The sequence below is a fragment of the Astyanax mexicanus genome, chromosome 23 (assembly GCF_023375975.1).
Source record: "Astyanax mexicanus isolate ESR-SI-001 chromosome 23, AstMex3_surface, whole genome shotgun sequence".
NCBI classification, from domain to species: Eukaryota; Metazoa; Chordata; class Actinopteri; order Characiformes; family Acestrorhamphidae; genus Astyanax; species Astyanax mexicanus.
In genome coordinates, this window is record NC_064430.1 from 15,063,524 (window position 1) to 15,086,391 (window position 22,868).

The 22,868-nt window shown below is 37.9% G+C and overlaps 1 long non-coding RNA gene across 1 annotated transcript; it reads left to right on the forward strand.

Moving 5' to 3' along the window:
* The first annotated feature begins 51 nt into the window (after positions 1–51).
* On the forward strand, positions 52–22,868 carry LOC125787261 (uncharacterized). The gene is made up of 2 exons (XR_007429214.1): positions 52–489; positions 22,345–22,868. It is a non-coding gene; the product is annotated as an uncharacterized LOC125787261 (long non-coding RNA).

A 22,868-nucleotide genomic window follows, 5' to 3' on the forward strand; every position in this document is an offset into this window, starting at 1 on the left:
GAGAGAAAATACAGTCCTGCGGTTGTGTTATCAGCTCGGTATAGCGGTATATGTTCTGTTATCACTTGTGTTTTACTGAAGGGAAAAGTTTTAACCTCGTTGAGGTACCTGAACACCTTAACCTAACCGAGGATAGCACTGAGCGTTGTGGGGATGGCTAACTATTAGCTAACGTTAATTAGCTAAAACTGGACATGTTTGGTTAGCAAAACCAAGCTTTATCGTATCCAACCCAAGCTCAAGACCTCACCTGTTCATCAGACACTCAGAACAACCGGTTAGCCAGTCCGGTCAGCCGAACTTTCTTGGAACTTCCACCAGCACCGTGAGAGACTGTACTGTTAGCCTAGCCACCCCAAGCTAACCCCCGTCGCCCCAGCAGCCCCGCCCGCGCTGCTGCTGCCGCCGCCGCTGCTGCAGAGAGAGAGAGCGAGGGAGAGAGACACTGACAGAGACAGAGCTTTCAGCAGAGTGAACTTCAGCCACAAAGTAAGCTGGCATTTTATTAAAAACTTTGTCTTGGTTTAAAAAGGTGAAGGTGCTAGTATATTTTATTTTCTGGGCCACCGCGCACACCAGCAACCAGCTCAGGCCTGCAACGAGTAACTGACTTTAACTAGTTAATTGCAAGTGTTCTGTCGATATGTGCTAAGTTGTCAAACAGTGCTACCCTAGTTAGTATTTACTTGTTAAAAAGTAAACAAAAAACTAACAAAAAAAAAAACAAAACACCATTTTAGAAACCTTATTAGAAAATACTCTCAGCAGAAGCCTAGTTTAGCTATATTTTTTATATCGAACCTATAGTTTTTTTTTTAAGTTTTATAGTTTAATATTATTTTTAACAGCTATTTATAGTGCTTTTTTAACATGCAAGCATGTTGTTTAATGCACCTAATAACTTAACCTAAGGAATTATCATGAAAAATATGAATACATATAAAAAAAAAAAGTTAGTGGGCGCATGCGCAGTGCCATAAAGTATCACATATCCATGGGTAACAAATTTCGACAGCACACGGCTTGAGAGAGAGAGGGAGAGAGAGAGTGTGTGTGTGTGTGTGTGTGTGTGTGTGTGTGTGTGTGTGTGTGTGTGTGTGTGTGTGTGAGAGAGAGAGAAAGCGCCCACTACACAGTTAAGGGTTGAAGTATTAAGTTTGTAAGCATTTGGGTACATTGTATTTGGAGAGTTAGACTTATTATATATGGCATATTAGTGGATTTGCTTTTAAACGTGCTTTTAAAAGTCAAATGAGAGACACTTAAGTAAAGTTAAAAAAATTAAGTAAAGCTGCCTGAGATTGACCAGTATATGTTTTGAACAGTTAAATATCTGGTATTAGAGAGATTTTATGTGATTTAATGAGAGTTGAAAGATAAAAGTTTATTTGGAAGAGTTACAACAAGCAAATAACACTCATTCAGTTTATGCTTTAGCATACCTACTGACCTGCGTTTTTGTTGTGAATAAATAATGTATTAAATATATTATCTCCTCCTGAAATCTACACGTAAATATAATATATGTAAAATCCATACTTTAATTATTATTCATATCCTTTAGTCTGGAGTGTATTAAAATTCAAGCCAATTGCATCATATACTGTCTCTAAAGTGTTTATTTTCTTTGTGTTTTATTTAGAGAGAGGGGGCTAGTGAAAACACAGCCCTAGTAATAATTGGAGGCACTGCTGTTGTACATTTGAAATCTATAAAATAGACATATTTCTTTCACTAATTATAAAATTAGTTTATATATATATTATTTGTCCATTAACATAAACCTAGTGAACACGGAGCGCTCTTATAGGTAATTCCATCACGTAAAATCATGGTAAAGTCACTAAAACCTGATTTATAAGCGCTACATACGTGATTGTTTGTGTTCCCTTGCAGCCTGGATAACTTAAGTATTAATTTACAATGTAGAAAAAAAATTAATGAGAAGATGTGTCCAACTTTAAGCAACTTTAGTATTCCTATTGACCTGCAGTTAGTGTTTTGTCTATTGCCTTGCTCTGTTGTTTTTGGTTAATGTCTTTGCACCAGAGTATTAACCCAATAGCATTCATTAATGTTCTATACACTATATTGGCATAATGACAAGTAGTAATGTACGTTTCTCTGTCCATCTGAATCAAATTAACATTAGCAATAAAAATGAAGGTTAGTGTAGAAGCAGCCTATGAATAAATAAAAAATACACATTAGATTCTTTAATATCTAATAGAAGCAGCCTATGAATAAATAAAAAATACACATTAGATTCTTTAACATACACAGTGCATCTCTTTTAGTCCAATCAGTCTAATAGTGAATTGTAAGAGGCACCATCCATGTGTGTGGTATGGACTGTAGGAAGGGCTCAGCCATTTCAGATTTGGTGGAATGGAGGTGGAGGTGTGAATCAGCCCCAGGCTGAAATCCCACAGTAATGCGGGACTCTGATAGTCTGAAACACACTAGCAGTGTTTGTGTGGTTTTGTGTAGAATTATTACCCTGTGCGACTAACAGGGAAACCCTTCGCTGATAGATAGATAAGATTACACTCAACCAATGGGCACAGAGGATATAACAGGCGAACAGACATTACTGTAATCAAATCTCCTGTCTGAAATATTGATATATATTTCATATCAAATTTCAAGCTTTCCCCATATGCCACCCCAGAATTTCAACATTTCAGAGAAGACAACTTTTCAGACCGAGATGCATCAATCATAAGCACACACATACACACCCACACAAAGACCTCACATGATGAAACTTGATGAAAAAATGCTTTCCTGTTTCCCCAGTGTCAGTGAGGAATGTGCTCTGGCTTTAGGTCATATTATTATGATCATAACTATATCAAGAGCAACTTGGTATACAATAGGCAAAATAAAATAATAAAATCTATAAATTGTTCCAAACATTGTGTAGAGTGTCATAGGTGTACTCAATGTGTACAATTTGTATATAGTGGGTCTTAAGCAGTGATGTTATGAAGCTAGATCTGTTTCTCTGCATATTTTATTATTTTCAATGGTCAGGACCAGAGCAGAGCATGTTAGGTATTATTTGGGTGGTGGATCATTCTCATGGTGGTAGGGTGTTAGTAGTGTGTTTTATGCTGATTAAGTGCATCAGACACAGCAGTGCTGCTGGAGCTTTTTAAACACCCTAGGGCCCTATTGTACACCCAGTTAAAGGCACATCACAATGCTCTTTGCTACGTTACACCCCTTTACACTACATTTTATTTGATTTTTTTTAACACCTAGCACCCACGCCGTTAAAATAGTGCCGGCATCTTGGTATTTTGGCAGTGGAAAACACAGGTGCTCCACTGACTGAAATGAACCTAGACAACAGTCAATTGTCAAAGTGTAAACCCAACTTTTATCTCAACAGTAAACTGAATAAATAATAAAATAACACCTGTGCTACCTTAAAGGTGCTGCTGCCGTACCTTTACAGCGTGAATGCGCAGGTCAGTACCCTCTGCTGAGATGCACAAAGCACCACACTGTTAAAATACAAACTCAGAGTGCACCTACTTCCTAAAGGGAATGACAAGTGGCACACTAATTGGATTATTTTACGTTACTTGTGCTGCTTTGCTATTAAAAATGGACTTGGGATGTAGTGAAACAGGATAAAGCGTACAAACTTTTCCAACGACACATCACCAATCACCCACAGCATTCTGAAATACAGCAACCGGCTTCCAATGCTAGTTATAGGCATAGCATTGATCATGCAAAGAAATCAGTATTTTACACAATTTAAAAGCTCAAAGTAGCTCCACGCTTCATTGGGATAATTCAGAGGGTCCTGACATCAAAAACGAAGCACTGAGAACTTCGAAAGTGTACAGATAGTTTATTAAAAAAACACTGTTTTACACACAGTAACTTGAGCTATGAATTTCATTATGCTGGCACCCAGAGAATGATGATACATGATGGTATTGTGTGTATAAACAGTGTTTTTAATAAACTACCTGTTTATTACCTGTTTATTTTAATTAACTACCTGTAACTCCTCAGAGTTCTACCAATGAAGAGTTAATGTACTTTGAGTTTGTAAATGGTGTAAAATAGTGTTTTTTTTGTTTGTTTTGCATGAGTAATGCTATGCCCCTATACTGTATGTAGTATTGTAGGCCTGTTGAGAACTTCGGCTCAAAGCGTCGTATTTCAGAATGCTGGTGGTGAACGAAGGTGGGCTATTCAATTTCACTACAACCCAAGTCCATTTCACACTGAATGTTTTATTTCTTTTAAGAATAGCATTTAAGTGTGGTGCATGAATAGATCTATTGAAACTATACTTGCTATACTAGCTCTCATAGAGTCCATCATGGTAATGTCTGCTGTTGTAGCTCTATACAGAAGATAATACCGAAAATACATGATTGTACCTGCTTTTTATGACAAGAAAGCTTCCCAATCACTGGTACAACTTCACAGGAGATTTTTTATCTAGTCTATTTTGGGGGTTTAATCTATCCTGCAGGAAGTAATACAGAATGGAGACTCAAAAAAGACCCTGTGGCTAAAGGCAATGCAGCTGAATGCACTGAGCATTAGATTAGTGATGTGCTTTCCATAAACCCCAACCTCAATTCACACATAGCCAAAACAACTCTCAGCAGCCACCATCTCCTGTGTAAGCCTAAAGCATTGTCACACACAAACACACACACACACACACATACATATTCTGAAACTATTCTTCAGAGGCACTAAAGAGAACAGGGACTGAATTCACTGTATGTAGGAGTGGAATTTGTAAAGTGTTCAGAAATTGTGTCTAAAGAGTGTGTATAGCTCCCCTCTACAGCCCCCCAGAGAATATCAAACAGAGCCCTCAGACAGCCCACATATCAGAGAAGAACATCGCTAAATTTCGGTCAATTAGCTAAATGGTACAAGCCCACCACTAATTCTCCTCTGTCTCCAAGAATTGTCTGCTAAAGATCTCGGACTTCTGGGGGCATGTGAGGACGCTCTTTTTAAAATGAGCTAAAAGGGTTTTCAGGGAGTGTGTGTGTCTGCCTGTCTGTGCACATCTGCGTGTGTGTGTGTGTGTGCGTACGTACGTGCATGATCCTTAGTTGCTTTCCCACAGGTATTATGGGGTCATTAGTTGCTGTTATTCTCATGCCAACACCATCACACTCTGATTCATAATGACGCAGCGGTGCAGCGTTTCATAAGCTATCAAAAGTGTAACGTTCATGCCAAGCTTTTGTCTGTCAGATTGTATCAGTGTACAGCCTCTCTTGTTTGAATTTGCTCTCAGAATTTAGCAATTTTCACCCATTGAACACGATCATTAAAAAAAAAACTCACAAAAACAAAAAGAGCAAATATTAACAGCAATGATTAAACCTGATAACTTGCCCATGTTGGGCTTGTATGGGCAGACCAACTATTGGAAATTAGGAAGTGCTCATGTTGGCCCCACATATAAATGTCAGTGATGGGACCAGGAGGCAAAAAAGGTCTCATTCTATCGTTTTTTTTTTTTATTCCTTTTAAAATATCTAGTTGTGGTCTCTAGTATAAATGAAAGTCATTTGAGCCGTTTTCTTCTGGAAAAAAGTGCTCCGGTTTTTCTGTACAGCCCTGCTTTATTTCACTGAATTACTGGTCTCTGAATAACATTTGATAATATTTCTTTCAGCCACGGGGCTGCTTGCCTCGTGGCTGAGTGACTCTCTAATCACCCCCCTGCTGCATTTATAATGTTTCTTTTAGCTAAACTAAGGCTACTAATCTCGGTAATTCAGTGCTTGTGCCGTTTCACCACATCGAAGCCCCAGAGTCCGCTCTTTATCATAAAATCCGACGGAAACGGTGCCCACTTCGACCGGTGTTCTGTCAGGTTGCGCTACCTTGTCAAACCGTGCTTCCCTAGTCTCATTAAAACACAGAATCCACCGGAGATCCAATTTAAACCTATAGTTACTTACACAAGATAGCTAGCGCTAACTAGCTGGTATAAACAGAGCTGTAAGCTCTTAAGCTGACGAGATTCAGCCCTGCCTGTGGGCGGTCCCGAGCCATAGTGGGCGAGGCCATGAAAAAATTTCAGAATATTTTCTGCAGACAGTGGAGGTTAAAGAACAGTTTCATATGAGGCATGCATATACAACTCAGAGAGACCTATTTTATTTTACAAAGAATAAGAAAGGTAGAAGTATAGATACTAGGGTTAAACACTTCTGTAGAAGTTGAAGTATCAACTCAAACTTTTTACTCAAATAAAAGTGTAAAAGTGCTAGTTTTAAAAGACAACTTAGGTGTAAAAGTATAAGCGATATAAGGGGAGAACATGTTATTATAATATTATGTAAAAATGTTAATGTTTTTTAATTTAGGATTCACTAGGCTGCCTGTTTCAGCTGCATGTACAATGCAAATATATTAAAGTAGCCTATATTAAAGAGATATATTGCTTGAGTCTTAAGTCACTGCACGGATCACCTTCATACTAGGCTGCATAAGTGTGCTATGTTCTTTGCTGGAGTGCAGGCGTGACGGATTGTGCATAAACCAATAGGGTGTTGGAATGGTATATGTTTATACTTCTCATGAAACCATAATCAAATTTACTCTATCCAGATGGAGTGATTTATCTGGGTAGGATTTTTTTAAATGATGAAAACAAGGAATGCGTGATGTATACTCCTTATGTAAGGAGTATAAGTAAAAAGTTGTGTGAAAAATAATTACTCCAGTAAAGTATAGACAACCAAAATGTCTACTTAAGCAAGGTAACAAAGTATGTGTGTGTTTTTACTTGACACCACTGCTGTTAACACTCCACTCTTGCTGGAATATTATTGGATTCTTGTAGAAAATCTCTGGTAACCTCTACAAAAAGTTGTCTTGTCACATTTTCATTTTTAACCAAAAGTGAAAGTTTCGGCAAAAACAGCACTGACGTATTTCTGGGTGGGTAAAGTTTTATTTGACAGTGAAAGTAAACGCAGATGTTTTATGATACTGTACATTTCAGAAGTGGGAGTGAGTGAATGAGACAGATGGTCTGGGCAGTGAGAGAGAGAGAGCGAGAGCTAGAGCAGCAGAACCCAGTGCAGAAGAGCTGAGAAAGCTGGGGGGAGGGGTGGGTGTGGGTAGTGGTGGTGGGAGAAGAGTACAGTTGGGAAAGTATGCATTGTGAAGGAAGCAGTGCGTGCATAAGCGCTTGAGCAGTAGATCCAGAGGAGTAGTGGACCCCCACTTTTTGTGGATGGAGGGGGAGCAAACATATGCTCAATCCCTCTTTAAATAGTCAATAATGACTTCCATAGTAAATTTGTGAGAAATTTAAATTTCTCAACCTATACCATGAGGAGAAGAAGAGGAGTGAATATGCCTGAATGTGACTCTGCTCTCATATTTAGTCTAGAACATTCCTCTGGAATCATCCTTTATTTCTCTGTATTATGTCATGCAGTGAGGTGGGAGAACCGCGGCCCACCCTACCCGGAGATATCGCCTTGCTAAGTGCGGCCCAGCTGAGGGAAGTATATTAATTAGCCCAGCTGGACACATTTAAAGGCCGCCTCAGCCCGTACTCTGGAAGAGGACAAGAGGACTTCACAGAATTAGAGAGGATGGAGCAATTGGGATTGGGTCACTTTAAAGGCGCTAAAGAGTGATCATGCTTATTTGAGTTTATTTCGGGTGTGGTGGATTGCAACTAGGTTAGATACCTCTTCCCAGGGGCGAGTCACATTGGTGGAGAATGCGGGTGCTACCTCTTTGTGGGTGTTGGTTGTTTGGTGGCTTGGTAGGTAGAAAGTGTTGAAGTGTAGTGCAGCACCATGATTCCCTGATCCATTATCTTAACGTGTCTTTCTTGATTGTCTGAAGCCACACCAAGTTTAGTTTATTTGCATTTCTAAGGTAAAACTGTGCTGTACCGAGGCAACGTAGCTCAAGGAAGAAAGAAAGGGGAATTTTCTACCGCTTATCACTTTTCCGCCACCCAGCAACCCCTCCAGAGAGGCGGCCATATTGCCAAATCAGGTGGGAATAGTGTGTAGACTTATTTTGTTCAATTCTATTTCATTTATTTAATTAATAATCTGCAGTATAGCTAGAATAGAGTTGTTTACTATAAGATGGAAATCTGTCATCTGTAGTAATGGTGGGCGGTATTTTTGAGAGAACTCGATGTTAACTTGACGTTATGACAAAACACATATTTTGTTCATTTCAAGAACATATTAATGCTAAATCTCTAAATAAATATTAAAGTTTTATTTAGTATAGCAGTTTTAAACATTTAGTAAAAAACAAAATCTGTCCCTTTTTAAGAAAGTGTAACCTTTGATATCAGGGACCTAACAAATTTTACACCGTTTTATTTTCATGTTTTTTTGCATGTTCTACAATTAATGATTAATTTCACTTAATACTTTTCATAAAGTCTCCATACTTAGCTGAAGTAAAGTGTAAGCTGTCCTTTTTTCATGGTAAAATATCAAGGTAATTAACATCATTTTAAAAGGTCTTTTTAATTAAATTTGTCTTTGAAACAGAACATGGCCACCATGCACAATTCAGTGTTCACATGTTTTCAACTCCAGGTGAATGCATTACAGAAACAGAGGTGTTAAGGTATCTCAGGTTTCTATAGGGCCATGACTGCGCACCAGCTGACTGATTACATGTGAGCTCAGAGTTTGAATAGAGGCAGAGAGTGGGTGTGGGGGAGTGGGAGCTCCTTTAGAAACTGTCCAAAGAGACATGATATAAGATCCATTAGTGAGATGACGCTTTCTTATGAAGATAGAATACTGACCCTTAAGAAGTCAAAAGTTATTACTTTTTGTTTTGTATTCAAATGTAATTACGTAATTATATTTTTAACAGAATTAGACAAACCAGTTCTGAATTTTGTCTATAGTCAGTATCTGTTGCTTCCAATATAATTCAGATGACAAACAAGGCAAAGCGATGATCTATCTATTGCTGTAGTTTCAAATCTGCACTCAACATAATTCTACTTTATCCTTTTCAGTGAGCTACGAGTAAGAAACAATACATTTATGCTTTGGTATAATTTTTACCTTTCTTTCAGAAATGTGTTAAATTGCATGCAAAATTTAACACATTTCTGAAAGAAAGGTAAATAAATACAGTTAGGGAAATGCTGAAAATAAACCACTGGGGTTTGATGAACCAAAAAATTCAAACTTTTATTATGAGCCAGATTCAAACCCAACATATTGTTTAGTAGTGCTGTGCGATATGACGATAAATATCGGTTTCTATCATGGTTTTCTATTTTTGGTGAGGATCGATTTTATGTGGTACACGGCGCTCTGTTATGTATTTTTACATTTTAATTATTTCACTAGAAACGTCACGCTGACGCTGCTTCTTCATTCTATGGGTTGCGTCTCATAGCGCTGGTAAAGCTTTATATTCTGTCTTTAAGCTACTACTTTAAATGTGGTATATCGTGAAACATCTTTATCATGATATAAAAAAAAAATCATTTTGTGATATGATTTTTTCCCATATCGCCCAGCACCATTGTTCAGTAAGTAGAGCGTTAAAAGTGACTATTTTAACTACAGTCGCAAACTATTGAATGAGCAACATCTATTCAGAACAGTGCAGCATGGAAGAATCATATGCCTTTTAATTAAGAAACCTGTTGATTAACAATGGAACGCCAAAAGTTTAAAACACAAACAATGTGATACTTTATTAGTAGTCTAGTCACAGTGCTGCATGTCAAGTGTAATGCAATTTTATATCATTTTAACTTTTTTACTACTTCGTTTGATTTGCTACTTATATATATAAAAAAAATATATCAAAAACGTAGGCCTATGTCACACATCAGTTTCTTGAGCGCGACCCAACAATGTCTGAGAATATTAGTGGGAAACCTCGGCCCAAACCAGCCTCTAGTCTGACCCTGCTAACACAAATTTCTTCATTGTTGCATAAAGCCAAACGTGACTTACCAATTTTACAAGCTGGCATGCTTTCTGCTGTCACTTACGCTCCGACCAATCACAGACAGGCGTTGTGTGCAAATGACGAACAAAGTTACTGCGTGATGTCTACGACTGAGTGCTTTTTCTGCAATTACATCAAGTGTTTGTTAAAGCCAAGTGAAATCCTTCTTCACAAACAGTATGCTAAGGCATTTAGTTTAATGCTTTGTAGTTTGTACATAAATCAGTAAATCTGATTTTTAAAAGAAATTCTCTTCGCATGTCTGACAGGGATGGATTTGTTTTCATTACAGCCCTTACAACCAGAAGCACATGAGAAAACATGATTAAAACCTACAACTGTCCTCCATTTCTTTCTTCTTCTTCTTCTTCTTCTTCTTCTCCTCCTGTGTTTATGAATACAGACGCTGATCTGCTCACTCCTCATTCAGCAAAAGCACTGTTACAGCAGATCAATATAAAAACATTTATCTTCATCTTCTCCTAATTCCCTTCCTATTTAAAATGACGGACGTTTGTTTTTTTCATAAAAGCCTTAAGCCTTTAATGTCTGTACAGTATGTACCTGCATTTAAATCATTCATTGATATAATGTGGATTTAAACTGCAACAGAATAAATTTATAAACTAAATAGCTGCTATAGCAGTACACTAAAACAATCATTCCCAGGAAACTACTAGCAGCTCTGGTTTACCATATTTACAATTGTTGATTTTATTAAACACTTAATTACTGCAAAATATATTACATTTAATGTAGAAGGTAAGATTTAAAATAAATTACTGCCAGCTGTGTTTTTACCAGGTTAAATTAACAGAATTCATCAAGGTCTGAATATATTACATAGTGTCAAGTGATTAGCTCCACAAAGGGGCATGTTTAAAGATCTGCAGTGGTTTGGAACATTCCTCCTGTGTGTTGTTTACATGTAAATGAAGAAATACTGCAGTAAGTGAATGTGAATGTGAAGGTAAATTTTTTTTTTTTAAAGATAATTATGTATTTACAGGAAAAACACTAAAGTTGTTTAATCATTTAATTCCGTGAATACATAGTCAAATGTTACTGCATACTTAACATTTTACAGTAGTAATCTTTTGATTTTATAGTAATTAAATGATCATTTAAATCACAGTAAATCCATATCAAACTGTTATAAAATACTGGCAACTGCAGCATATAGTGTGTGTGTTAATTGCATCTGGCCTATGACCTTTATTCTAGGAGATTAGGAAAACATATGAACATTGAAATATGAAATTAAAAGATAACAAAACAGAGGAGAACAAAAGAGTGGAGAAAAAAGAGAGAGAAGATGGGGGAATAAAAGAAAAGAAGACAAGAGTTGAGGAACAGAGAAGAGTGCAGGTGGCATATTTAAGGCTGAGGAGAAGAGGATAGAAGAAAAGAGGGAAAAATATAAAAACGTAGTGAACAGTAGAAAAGACACAGCATGGGACAGAAAGAGAACAGAATACGACAGAGAGAAAAGAGAAGATGGGAGAATAAAGAGAAAAAGATGAGAAAAGAAGAGTGCAGGTGGCCATATTTAAGAAGAGGAGAAGAAGAAAAGAGGGAAAAATACAAAGAAGAAGAGAACAGAAAACAAGACAGAAAAGAAAAGATTAGACAAAAATAGAGGAGAAAAGAACAGGAATAGAACAGATGAAGAGAAGAAGAAAAAAATGCAAAGAGAAGAGAGAATAAGAAAAAAGTGAGATGAGGGGGACAAGAAAAGAGAAGAACATAGTAAAATCATGAAAAGATAAAAGAACCGAGGAGAACAAAAGAGACAAGAGAAAAGAGAAGAGTAGGAGAGAGAAGTGAAGAGAGAAAGAGAAGTAAACAGATGATGAGTAATAGAAATGAGATGAGATGAGTAGAGAAGATGGGAGAATAAAAGAAGAGTGCAGGTTCAGACAGTGTGGATGTAGTGATTGTCTGGTTAAGGACGAATGGAGGTTGAATGCTATCAATTACACTGGTTTTTATCTCAGATCAGGGCCTATTTTTTCCCGTCCATCTCCTTTTACACACACACACACACACACACACACACACACATGGGGAGGAGGAAGAATAGTTGAGAATAGCAGCACTAATGTATCATTGGGATCATTAGGAGGAAGGTTAGGCATTATTAACGGAGTGAACAAATAGCCTGTATCACACAGCAATACAATACAGTAATGTTTACTAATGCACTTATAGCTGCATCAATATTTCATTTAGTGTTTATCATCCGTATCATTGTGCACCACTTGCTGCTGTGAATTATTTGCAGCGCACAAAACAAATCGTTGTTTTTAGGGGGCAATTTTTAAGCGAATGCAAAACAATTCAGACACAAACTTTCTTGCTTCTTGATGCAGCATCTCAGTGAAATATGGCTGCAGCCCAAGGCCTGTATCTCTGAAGATACTGAACATGCCTGTGAAATTATATACCATTTCATATTTATACTGAATAAATATATACCATATAGTGGTCAGTAACACATCACCCTTCCCTTTACTAAACAGCCCCCTCCACACACTCACACACACAAGCATACACAAAATACACATACATCCATTCGCCCACACAAAAAAGTGAGGAATGTAAATGAGAGTGAATGTATTTCTTTCAAGCTTCCACAAGCAGTAGAGTGAAGGATGGAGAACAATCACTCCCATGCTGAGAGAGAGAGCAAGAGAAACTCTCTCTCACACACACACACACACACACACACACACACACACACACACACACACACACACACACACACACACACACACACACACAGAGGCAAGGGCTCGCTCTCATTATAAAGAAAAGTTATGAGTGCCAGAGGGCAGCATCTGGGCTATAACAATAACAGCAGGTCAGAGAGATGCTGGCCAGATCGCTCTCAGGCTGCAGGTTAAATACATTTCCAAAACGCATCGCTAATGTGGGGGAGCTGCTACCAACACACCCCTACCATCTGGATATGACATACAAATAACTGCAGTCTACCTGCTGCATCACTGACACACACACAACACTCAGTTATCAGCTAATAAGGCACACAAAACGTATAATAATAAAAAATTAATGTAATTTATTTTGCCTCCATGATTGAAAAAAAAAATGTCACTAAAGTGCCCTTTAGAGTGGCAAAGACAAGACTACTGTTTTACTGCCTTACCTTTAAATGGAAAAGAAATACCATAGTGGGTGCCCTTTCTTCCAGTGAATTATGATTGTGAGCCCTCTAAATCAAGACAATTTGATAATGAATGTCCCAAGAAATGGTCTGCACCAAGGCACTACTAGTGCATCTCTAAAAATAATAATTGAATATCATAGTGAAGTTAACATTATTTCAGTAATTCGTTTGAAAAATGTAAAACTCATATATTATATACAGTAGATGTATTACACACACATCTAATTGTTAGTAATTCTGGCTTACAGCCAATGAAAATCCAAAAGTCAGTGTCTCAGAAAATTTTTAAACTATATATATAAGACCAATTGGTACTTTTGGCAGTGTGCCAAGTCCTGCTAGAAAATGAAATACGCATATATATATAAGTTGCCAGCAAAGGGAAGCAAGAAGTGCTGTAAGATTTTGTGGGAAAACACTGCACTGACTTTAGACTTGATAATAAAACACAGTAGATCAACACCAGCAGATGACATGTCTCTCCAAACCATCACTGATATACCATAAGTAAATTTTACATTTCATTTGGAAATCAAGGAAGCAGAGTCTGGAGGAAGAGTGGAGAGACACACAGTCCAAGCTGCTTGAGGTCTAGTGTGAAGTTTCCACAGTTTTCAGTGATGGTTTGGAGATCGGGTTGTTTAACAAATAATTCATCTTGGAACAGTTGAAGGTAAACGAGGTAGTTATTGACTAGCAGCATGACAGATGGATAGTACAAATAGAGGACAGATTATTGAGTGTTGAAAGAGGTTAAATCAAGAAAATAAAGACATTGAGTGTCTCATTTTTGTAACTGTTTCCTTTTTTTCCTAAGTAAGGAACATCTAACAAAGTTGTTTTCTGAATGATCTTTAAAACTTTAGATCACAAGTCTCCTGAGACATCAGCGTTCATCAACAGTTAGCTGTCACACTCTGTCATCCCTACTGCCTCTGCAAACTCTAATATTAGACTACATTTCCCATGAGTCACCCTTAAATCATGGAATATGTGCCTGTCTTCAGCCAATCATGAACAGTTCCCACAAATCTTTATCACCTAAGTGTTAATTTGCTCACACATCTTCTAGTCATCTAAACTTTGTATATATACCTGCTTGTTTGCCTGTACATTTTGCGAAGTATTGCCAACCATTCCGTTGTGTACTGGTTACTATGTTGCCAGCCACGTGTTACCTGTTGGTTACGGTTTTTTTTGTTTATTTCTTCACATCAGAATTGTCAGTATATCTTCTGTGGGTTGAAATTTTAAACATTAATAGATGAAACAGCATTATGATAGGAAAACTGTCCCACGCCAGTTTCAACCAGGGGATAAAGTCCTTGTTTTGTTGCCATTGCTTGGGTCTTCACTGTCTGCTAAATTTTCTGGCCCATATGTAATTCAGCAGAAGCTAAGTGAGACTGATTATGTGGTAAAAACTCCAGATCGGAATCGTAAATCACGAGTCTGTCATATCAACATGTTAAAGTCCTATGTGGACAGAGAGGTTCCGGAGGTCATGAGTAAGGACCAAGTTAAAGTGTCTTCGCTTTGTGAGACTGCAGTGCCTGTTGCTGTATCTAAGGTAACTTCTCAGGAAAGTTGTGTACAGGACACAGATGGTCTTGTTCCCCCTCAGGTTGGTTCTGTTGGTGCTCGTTTGTCGAACTCTGAAATGTTGTGTAATTTATCATCTCTTACTGCACATTTGACAGAGAAACAGCAAGCTGATATAGACCACTTGATTAGAAGTTACCCTAGTATTTTTGGAGATGTCCCCACTCAGACTTCTGTTGTTCACCATGACATTGAAGTCACTAGTAATCCTATAAAACAACATCCTTATAGAGTTAATGTCTTTAAAAGAGACATAATGAAACAGCGAGTAAGCTATTTGTTGAAGCATGGTTTAGCTAAACCCAGCTGTAGCCCATGGAGTTCACCATGCGTGCTTGTACCTAAACCTGACGGAACATCTCGTTTTTGTACAGATTACCGGCGTGTAAATGCAGTTTCTGTCTCTGATTCTTTCCCACTGCCCAGAATTGATGACTGCATTGACAGTCTTGGATCAGCAAAGTATGTAAGTAAGCTTGACCTTTTGAAAGGTTACTGGCAAGTGCCTTTGACTACAAGAGCTTCTGAGATCTCTGCTTTTGTTACTCCAGATGCGTTAATGCAGTATACTGTAATGCCGTTTGGCTTAAAAAATGCACCAGCAACATTTCAAAGACTGGTAAGCATTGTTTTTTCAGATGTTCCACACTGTACAGCTTATTTGGATGATTTGATTTTGCATTCCGTCAATTGGGAAAGTCATGTTGAGCTGTTGGATACAGTTTTTCAACGTCTGTCTACTGCCTCTTTAACTCTGAATCTTGCTAAATGTGAGTTTGCACACGCTACAGTTACATACTTGGGGAAACAAGTAGGCCAGGGGCAAGTTCGTCCAGTTCACGCCAAGGTTCAAGCCATTGCAGAATTCCCTGTACCTTTATCACGCCGTGCTCTTCGTCGATTTTTGGGAATGGCTGGATACTATAGGTGTTTCTGTAAGAATTTTTCTTCTGTTGTTGAGCCCCTTACTACCCTATTGAGTCCCAAGCAATCTTTTAAATGGTCTGCTGAATGTCAAGCTGCATTTGAGCATGTGAAGGCTTTGTTGTGTTCTTCTCCTGTTCTAGCTGCTCCAGATTTTAAGAAGCCATTCAGCTTGGAGGTCGATGCTAGTGCTGTAGGTGCAGGAGCTGTACTGTTACAGCCAGATTATGTGGGAGTTGTTCACCCTCTGTGCTACTTCTCACGTAAGTTTAATTCCTACCAGTTGAAGTATTCAACTATTGAGAAAGAAGCACTAGCTTTGTTATGGGCACTCCAACATTTTGAGGTGTACGTTGGTTCATGTATGTCACCTGTAAAGGTATACACTGACCATAACCCCTTAGTGTTCCTGTCACGCATGTGTAATTCCAATCAGCGGTTGATGCGTTGGGCTTTATGTATGCAGGAATTTAATGTGGACATCATCCATAAGAAGGGCTCTGAGAACATTGTTGCTGACGCCCTATCTCGTGCAGACTGTACTTGATGGTGCATGATTTTCTTTTAGAACTTATTTTGGGAAGTTCTATCTTTTGTGGGGGGGTGTTACGTGCAAGTCTAGCCCTAGGGTGCTGGATATGTTCTGTGTGCTCTCCCTCTCTGTGTGTGTGTTTTTTCATGTTTCTCTGCAGGTTGCAGTCCACCTGACCTTCATGGGAGGAGCCATGGGCTATAAAAACCTGCAGTCACCACCAAGATGGCGGCTAGAGCTCACACAGGAAGTGGGGCCTACTGTGTGTGCTTCTAGTTCCCCTGCTACCTTCACTACTACCTTCACTACCACCATCACTGCCATGTGCTTTATTCTGAGTGTTTGCTCTTGTAGTCATTCCTTAGGGAATATCTTTCAGTCCTGTTTGTGCCATACAAACTTATACCAATTTGAGGAGTCCAACAGGTAAGGTTAAGGCGCCTTATACATTTCCATCATGTAGCTGTCTTTGTGTATAGATACATTAGGTTAGCAGGCGGGTGCTTCTTTTGTACTTATGTTGTTAGTTTAAGTAGTAGTTTTTATTTTGTTCTTTTGTTTAGGATAAATAGTTTAGATTAAGTTTATGTTTTGTTTCTTTCTTTCCTTTGGCACCGTCACCGTTGGCTCCTCTTAGGCCTTAAGACTCTTAGGCCTTGGTATTGTTTAAAGTTGATGTTTGGCCGTTTTAAAATAAATCACTGATTGTGAAACATCTAATTCTGGTCTGGTCTCCTCACTTCCCTTCTGTTCCCTTTGTTGCAACCATTTTTAAAACGAGCCAACTTGGGTTGTAACATTGGGTTGTAATATATATATATATATATATATATATATATATATATATATATATATATATATATATATATATATATATATATATATATATATATATATATATATATATTTTTGTGAATGAAGACTTACCGAGGGCTGAGAGGTAGTGTATAGTATTTTAACAGTATGGACCACAATGCTTTTGTACTGGATAGTGTGCAATTTTTCAAAACCAGGAACAAGCGTACGTATACACACTCCTACGGTTCCTGTCTTTCTTTTAAAGTCCAAGAACAAAAACACTCCCACCCTAGCAGCTCTGACACACACACATAAACAGAGATAGAGAGAATGATGGAGTGATTAGAGAGAAGAGGAAAAAAGAGGACATGGAAAAACGTAGGATGGTGAGTGGTTAAAGCAGGAAGGACCAAAAGCCTGGAAACAGTACAAAGACTATACACACACACACACATATACACACACCTCCACTCTGAGCTCATGACAGGCAGTAGACACACACACACACACACATACACATACAGGAAGAGGGAGAAAAGAGGAAAGACTGGTCTTGGAGGTCTTTCATCGTACAAAAGAAAAAACTGTAGATGCGATCGCAGAGCACACACTTCCAGAGAGATTTGAGAGAGCAGGTAATGAGGTGAGACAGACCCTCCTGGGCGAACATGTCTCCATGCCTTTCAGATCAGCATAGGTGTGTGTATGCTTGGCTGGAGGGTGCGAGGTGCTGAGATCTCATTAGTTATGTGCAAGTGCCCAGGATGATTACAGAGCTTTATTAGAGAGAGAGAGAGAGAGAGAGAGAGAGAGAGAGAGAAATCAAATCTGGTTTAAGCTACAGTTTAAAAACAAGGTAAAATTGACCCAAAGTAAAGACCATATGGGTGCTCATGAATCCATCGTTAAACTACATGATTTTTTCCCCCCGATTTTCTGCTGAATTTGCGCTATTTGGCTCGAATCATTTTCAGTCGACAGTTAAAGAAACAAACAATATGTGATTGTCTATTGATTCTCAAAAACAATATTATTACTAGTTTACATGTAAAGATTGGTATTCAAGTGGTTTATTTAGTATTGTGTTAAAACCCAAGTTTCGACAAGTGTTTGTCCATACACATATCAGAATTTTGATCCTTTAAACCCAGTTCAAACCAGTAGGCACATACAGGGGGTGGACAATGAAACTGAAACACCTGGTTTTAGACCACAATAATTGGTTAATATGAATAAAGTGGTTTTATGTTTTTTGGATACAATCTGGGTTCGCACCCGAACATCCCTTTCAGACAGCTTCCTCTTACAGCGTCCACAGTTAATCCTGTTGGATGTGGTTTGTCCTTCTTGGTGGTATGCTGACATTATCCTGGATACTGTGGCTCTTGATGCATCACAAAGACTTGCTGTCTTGATCACAAATGCTCCAGCAAGACGTGCACCAACATTTTGTCCTCTTTTGAACTCTGGTATGTCACACATAATGTTGTGTGCATTGCAATATTTTGAGCAAAACTGTGCTCTTACCCTGCTAATGGAACCTTCACACTCTGCTCTTACTGGTGCAATGTGCAATTAATGAAGATTGGCCACCAGGCTGCTCCAATTTAGCCATGAAACCGCCCACACTAAAATTACAGGTGTTTTAGTTTCATTGTTCAACCCCTGTACTATATTCTATATAACCCCTGTACTGATTCAGACCAAAGAAACAAACTACAGGTTTGAAAAAGGCCTGAAACTCATGTATTCTACCCAAGGCTTGAAGGATCACTCAGAGAAGCACATCAGTTACAGTCAGTAATGACCAGGTAGGACCTGTGGCACTTTGTGGCACAGCTCATACCCTTTCAGGCATTGTTGTTTCTCCTGCAGCCTGAAGGCTCTAGGTGTTGCACCTGGTTTCACAATCCAGATGTCTGCTGGCTGTCAGAATGCCTGGTGCATTTGTCACTTAACATGGACAAGAACCACCTACTCTAACAGGAAAAGCCATTTGACTGACATGCAAATAACCAAGCACAAACCATGTTTTAGCGTGATTTGTGAGAGCATGTACAGCTGAAAATAAAGCAAACACTTTCAAAAGCATCAAAAAATTCTTATAACCCCAAATCAGAAAAAACTGCACTGTCTTGCGTCCAAACCAATCAAGAGCTGAGTCAGCACTGAGCACTCAATCCCGAGAAATACAGCAAAACAACAGTAATGGTTCCTTTAATCAGGCATTTACAGGGCTTTTTATAAGCTAAATAAGAGTTTTTCTGGGATTAAAAGTGTGAATTCAACTGTAACTAGAAATACCGGCACACAACTGTGTTGGACTGAGGTGCACAGCTTTTTAACACATGCGTTTACAAGCACGTGCCCAACCATGTGGACAAAGGCCATGTGGTTACCTCGTGTTTACTCCTGCCCCCCCTCGCACTTCTCGGGCAGCAGCAGCCTATCACTCACACAGATACAGAGACATCGCTGTGTATCTACTTCTTGTGTTAAGAATCAAAACATTGCAACATGATATGTTTGATTTAATTGCCTCATTATGACTATTGCGCATGCTCACATCGCGATGACGATGCTTAAACGATATATTGTACAGCCCTAGTATAAACTCAACAAGTTAAATATGTTATCTGGTCAACTTCATTTCATTTCTTTTATTAATATACAGTACCAGTCAAACGTTTGGACATATCAGCATTGGAGATCAATACTAAAGTCATCCAAACTGTGAAGAAAAACGTATGGAATTATTAAGTAAACATAAAAGTGATAAATATGTTTAAAATTTTAGATTCTTCAAGGTAGGCAGGTAAGGTAAAGTCACCGGAAATGATCAGCTTTCAGTTAGCAGCTGTGCTGAACTTCACAAGAGTTAATTGAATTTCTTGTCTTCTTATTGTGTTTGAGAGCATCAGCTGTAAAGTTGTGAAGAGGTAGAGTTGGTAAACAGTGAATAGCTCTATTTAAGTAATGTTCTAAAAAATATTTTAAGAAATGATGGTCAGCGAAAATACAGTAAAAGTATCCTCAAGTGCAGTTGCAGAGACCATAAAAAACTATCAGATGAAACTGGCACTCATCAGGACCACCCCAGGAAAAGAAGACCAAGAGTTACCTCTGTTGCATCAGAGGATCATCAGAGTTACCTGCTTCAGAAACTGAAAGTTAACAGCTTAACCTCAGATAAGAGCACCTAAATGCTTCAGAGTATTTTTTTTTTTTTTTAACTTTTAGGTAACTACACGAGTCCTTATGTGTCTGTTCATAGTCTGAATGACCTCAGTATTCATTTACAATGTAGAAAAAAATATTTATTCATTTCAGGCTTGCAGCAAATTCCAAAAAACTTGTAAGGTCAAAGCAATTAGAAACAAAACACAGTAGAATGTAGGATCGCCAGAAAGACAAAACTGCAAGAGTTTTTGAATAAAAAGGTCAGTAAAAAAAACCTAAACAAAGCAAAAATTACCTGGCCTGCCTGGATTTGAGGCAGTGCAAAAATACAAACAAAATGAACTAATATAACAAGTTAAAATAGTAAAGAAATCCAAACAAAATTAAAATAACCAGTCCCCATCCTCTTACCTAGTGTCGCCGATTTGGTTTAGCTGGTCAACTGAGTGCATAATATTAGCCTTATAAACAAAAGTGTGACTGAACAGGGATGAAAAAATGTCAAACAACTGCAGTTTCCACTCTGTGACCTCTCGTGCTCTTCACCGGGGACCAGAGTGAAAATTATGTTTAGGATCCTTTGAAGGTTTTTGAAGCTCAAGACAAAACTCATTTCTCTTGCATCAAGTGGGAATTCAGAAGGTTGAGGTGGTGCATTTGCAGTGTTTCACCTCATTCTAAATATCTCACTGTCAATATATACACTGAATGACTCTCAGGTGAAATTACCCTTGCCTTAAGAAATTGTATTAGTTTGACATGTAGAGCAATGTAAAGTCTTCCTTGTCCACTAGAGTAAATAAACATACTGTAGAAGCATCTATTATCAGCCTGGTCTCAAGAGGAACTTGAATATACAGCTCTGGAGAAAAGAGACCACTTAAAAAGGATGCGTTTCTTTGATTTTACCAAATTGAAAACCTCTAGAATATAATCAAGAGGAAGATGGATGATCACAAGCCATCAAACCCAGCTGAACTGCCTTAATTTTTGCCATTCCTGCATAAAGTTATACAAAAACAGTGTGTAAGACTGGTGCAGGAGAACATGCCAAGATGCATAAAAAACTGTAATTAAAAAACAAGGTTATTCCACTAAATACTGATTTCTGAACTTTGAAAACTTTATGAATAGGAACTTGTTTTCTTTGCATTATTTGAGGTCTGAAACTCTGCTTTTTTTTGTTATTTCAGCCATTTCTCATTTTTTGCAAAATAATGCGCTAAATTACAATATTTTCGGAATTTGGAAACGTTTTCCGAAGTTTATAGGAAAAAACAACAATGTTTATTTTACTCAAATATATACCTATAAATAGCAAAATCAGAGGACCTGATTCAGAAACTGATTTGGTCTCTTATTTATTTTCCAGAGCTGTATACTAAATTTTTTTTTTTAATGAGAACAGTGTGTACTAAAAATAGATTAGAAGTATATTTGACCAGAGAATGCTACAAAATAAAACAGATAGTTTAATATTATTACCTGAATTTACACCTTAAACTAAACCTAAGCTTAATCTACACCTAAAACTAAACCGAAGCTTAATCTACTCCTTAATCTACTAAATCTAAACTTAACACTTTGCCAACCACTGTTCCCACACTCAAAGTTATGATCTGTTTATTATTAATTTCCTATAACTCATTATGAATTTACTTTAACGGTGACTGATTACCTCTTTTGTTTATTTGCGAAGTATTGCCAACCATGCTCGTTGAATACTGAATGTTATCTCTTGTCTGTTTTTTCAATCTGTTAGTATCTGTTTATTGCCCTATTTGGTTTTGCCTTTTAGTTTCTTAGGTCTGTTTTCAAACTTTTTTTTTCAAATGTTTTTTTTTGCTTTTTATTATTAAACCCAGCATTTAACGTCATTGTCTGATTAATCTGTAGAGCGGGCATTTCCATGCCCATCCTGATAAACAAATGTTTAGGCCAGAATGATCCACCATTAACGAATATGATACCAATAGCTTCACCATTATGATCCATTCAGGCTTTGTAGTATCAAGTCAACTAACACAAATAGCTGCTTTCACAGTTTGTGCCCTGTCTTTACCTCTCTCTCTCTCTCTCTCTCTCTCTGTCTCTCTCTCTCTCTCTCTCTCTCTCTCTCTCTCTCTCTCTCTCTCAGACTTACATCCAGTCAGCATGATGCCTTTCTGAATTGGATTAATTAAAAGGTTTGCTTTGATGTGAAAGAGACTCCTGTTCCCCAGTTCCACCACATCACAGAAAGAAGTGGGGGAGGGAATGAAGAACAAGAAACATTTGAAAAGAATGAGAAAAAAAACAATAGTGGTAGAACAAGAAGCAGAAGGTAAACAAGAAAAGAAGTACAGATTCCAAAGGTGATGCTTTAAATGTTCTGCGTAAAGACAATATTCATTAAGTTACACATACATAAGTAGTGTGTAAAGCAGGTGAAATGCACATTTAATGCAACACTGGATGGAGATGTAGAGAACGCCATTAAGAACCTCTACAACTATATACAAGATAAATGTGTAACTCGGTACATATTGACATTTCTTGTTCCTGGTGACTTTTATTTTCCATCTGAAAAGAATTGCAATCCAAAACGTCTTTCAGTGTACAACATTTTTTTTGTGTGTGTATGTAGAACGATTTCTTACAGAACCATTTGAATGTTTCAGT